This window comes from Lycium barbarum, chromosome 7, assembly GCF_019175385.1.
Source record: "Lycium barbarum isolate Lr01 chromosome 7, ASM1917538v2, whole genome shotgun sequence".
Classification (NCBI taxonomy): Eukaryota; Viridiplantae; Streptophyta; class Magnoliopsida; order Solanales; family Solanaceae; genus Lycium; species Lycium barbarum.
This window is the reverse complement of record NC_083343.1, coordinates 32721540-32725498: the sequence shown is the minus strand read 5'-3', so window position 1 is coordinate 32725498 and position 3959 is coordinate 32721540.

Sequence of the window (3959 nt, the reverse complement as noted above, 5' to 3'; positions counted from 1 at the left end):
GGGGAGACCATATTATATTAGGCCTAAAAAGGAATCACAACATTTTCAAGCGCCAAGAAAGGAAATTTATTAGCTTGGGACCAGAGTTCGAAACATGTCGGCACATCAAAAGGATATATGGAAGAAGTAGAAACGAATTGACAATGAGTGTACCGTGAGGCCGACATAAAGTGAAAGGATGAAAGATACCTTAAGAGAATTCTTCTTGCCAACGTGAATCATGATATGTTTATACCATGATTTGAATCCCTCATATCGGGCAAACTAGCGCCGTTCCTAAGTACGCAGTGATATGTTTTAAAGAGAAATGAAAAGAGCAAGAAAATGGCTACGAGCTAAGTTCATAAAGGACAACGGAGAAAATGATAAGATTCAAAGGATATTTCGGACGACAATGACTATTATAACGAAAGTATCAACGACTGGTAGCCTGGGAATTTTGAGAGAAAGAAAGAACGCAGTGTCTATGAATGAAATGAAAGAGTTCATTGGATACAAGAAAATAGTTCATGGACCATTAATTATACGGAGCATGATAATATACGCTATGAACTTATATGAATCATCGATGTGAAGCGATGCTCGATCATATTTCTAAGGAATCCATACAAGGAGACAATGGACGATGGATGAAACGAGCGCCAATACAAAGAAATCAAAGACAAGTGTACTCGTGTCGAGAAATGTGAGGGAAAGAAGTAAAGAAAAAGTTGTAGTAAGAACTCAAAGATGTTGCAAACCAAGAAGTTAAGTGAAATCGGATCATAAGTTACCATAAGGGTAACTGAACTGCGAAGGATGATAAATGGTAAAGAAACATTACGTACATACGTCTTTGGACAAATATTTGGAATGAAAGATTAAAAGGGATAGTGACAAAGACATAAAGAAACAGGGGGCAAAGAAAAGTGAACACCAAAAGCCGATGGACATTTATAGCATGGTAAGTGAGGCCGCAACACTGTAGATAAAATAAGAGTAAGGAATAGCCTGTGGCCATATTGGATCGTGAAGTGAAGATTGTGCGCCAAAGACATGGCTTCTGTTAAGGTGTGATGACGAAACAATAATAGAGGAGAGATGATCTGGGGAGGACAAGGATAATGAGTTGGCGCAGCGGATTAGAAAACCCATGACACGGCATGGGGACTCATGTAAAGACCGAGGAGTTCGATTATAAAGGAAATAGGGTAAAAGATAAAGAATGAGCATGAAGAAAAAGACAACTATGAGAAGGAACCCTCCCGAAGTATTATGACACCCCATAAGATCAGTTGAACATTCGAGGACGAATGTTCTAAAGGGGGGAAGGATGTTATAGGACAATCCAAGATAATTGCGAGAAGTTAAGGGCAAGGCTATATTTTGATCTTGTTTAATACACAAGTTGCTTATGAATATTATTGGTATGGAAATATTGAGAAAGGCTAAGGGTAAAAAGGGAAATTCGCAAAATGGTTCATGGTAATATTGTGGAAAGGCTAGGGGCAAAATGGGAATTTCACAACAATTCAAGAAAGTTCTTGAATGGACCATTGTGGCCGTGTGGCTTAAGGGAGTGGGTCCCACCCATGGCCATGTGTTCATATTCTTATTTATAGGAGCCTTATATATATATAAGTGGTCAAATAAGGCATATTCATCCTTCCAAATCAAGAAACTTCAAGAAAGAAAGAAAAGAAGAAGAAGAGAAGGGCATTCGGCCCTAGCCAAGAAAATTGGCTCCATGGAAATTGATTGCGAAAAATTGTTTCTCCTAGTATTCCAAGCAATTGGAAGGTCCTCTTTAACATGGAATGGTTGTTGGAGCAAGCCAAGCATTCATTTGGGTGATTTACAAACCCTAGTCAAGTAAGAAGACAAGTAGAGGAAGGTAAGGTTCAATCTTCTTTTATGTATGTTATGGATGGTTTATGCATGTTGTTGTATGTAGAAATGGATGGAATTCATGAAATATGCATGTGTATGGATGTGGCCGAATAAGGGTTGAATTGGTGAGATGTGATGAATTGATTTTACTTAGTATTTTAATTGTTGTTGTGGTAGATTCTATGATGTAAAATGAGGATTTAATGGTTGGAAATGAAGTTATAATCGTTTGTGGATTATGGAAGAAGTTGATGTGATATTAGTATGGTTCCTTATAATTATAAGAATAGAGTTGCTAATGTGTAGGTTGTAAATATAATTCATGAATTTGAAGGGGAGACATGTGTTTGGAAGATTGTAAGTTGGGTTGTTGTAATTGAATTTGAAAAAAAGAAATGTGTTGTTATTGTTCTTGTTGAATTTGGAAGGTTTCGGGCGATGTAAAATGTTGATTGGGTTGTTTGGAACATTATGTGAATGGTTCGAAGTATTCTTGAATTATGTTAGAATGATCTCGGATTAACACTTGAATATGAGATCATTGGTATTGGCTTGATTATATGTGATTGAATTGAATATAAATGGAATGTCGTTGAATTGTGTGACGAAGGTTGTTAATGTTAGAATATATTTTGAAATAGTTGTTGAAGTTGGAGATGTGATTGTTGATACTGTCGTGGATAATTTGGCCGAGTTGAATTCTCGGATTGTTGTTGATAAAATTGGCTGAGTTAGATTCTCGGGGATGGTGTATTTACAGGGGAAATGCTGCCGAAATTTCGGCAGATTATAAACGAATTCATTTGAAAGACTAAGACAAGTATATGTCGATGAGTCTAATGATTATGTCAATTCTCTTAAATGTAGACTAGCAAGTTTGGATGAATAAGCGTAACTAATTGGACGTGGGACAGGTATGTAAGGCTTACCCTTTTCTTTCTTTTGGCATGATCTTTATGAAACGAGCAAATGACGCATATGTATGATTTCAAAGAAACTCCTATTCTTAGAGCCACTAGGATGGCTAATATTCTTGACTTCCATAAGCTTTTTCATATGGTTTTGGATGCGTATCTATGATGCCCAAAGTTCTGTTTGATATGTTTCCGAATGGCATTCGAAAGATAATTGATATGACTAAAGTTTTGATCTTCAAATGCTAGCACGTTCGATTGTTCCATTGAGTCCTTGATATATTTTGAGGTGTACATATGATTCCAAAAGCTATATTTGATTTGATCCATAACGATATCCGAAAGGTACTTGATATGATTGTTGCTTTGATTTTCCAAAAATGGCTTCTGAAACATTCGTAGAAGGTTCTGTACTTCAAACGTTCGTAACTTTCTTATACTAAGTCGGATTGACCCGAAACTTGTTTCTGAGCTTTCAGGTGGTGGTAAGTATGCTTATCTATCGAGTCTTGATTTATATGCATATAGTTTCTCACTACTCTGCTCGTGCACGCCTCAATATGTCTTTCATCGAGTCCCGGGCCGGGTATGTTATCGTGCGCACTCCACTGCATTGTTCACCGAGTCCCTCACTAGAGGGCCGGGTACGGTATATGTATATGATGATATGTTATGGTGGCCAAGAGGGCATATGATGATTTGATTCACCGAGTCCCTCACTAGAGGGCCGGGTACGGTATGTATATGATATATGATGTTCACATGCATTATTCTATCCACCGAGTCCTTTAACGGGCCGGGTACGACATGATTTCATTCACCGAGTCCCTCACTAGAGGGCCGGGTACGGTATATATATATATATATATATGTATATGTATATGCATGCATGATGATATGAAAGTATGATGACATGATTTTATCTACCGAGTCCCATAACGGGCCGGGTACGCTATGTGATAATGATATGTATGATCGATGTTCTAAAGGCAAGAGTTCTGATATTCTGGATATTGTATATGTTTCTGCATCCTTTATATTAGTTATGATTCTTTTACTGTGATTCTTGCCTTACATGCTCAGTACATTTTCCATACTGACCCCCTTTCTTCGGGGGCTGCGTTTCATGCCGCGCAGGTACACCCAGATGAGTAGAAGTCATTACAGAAGATGTTT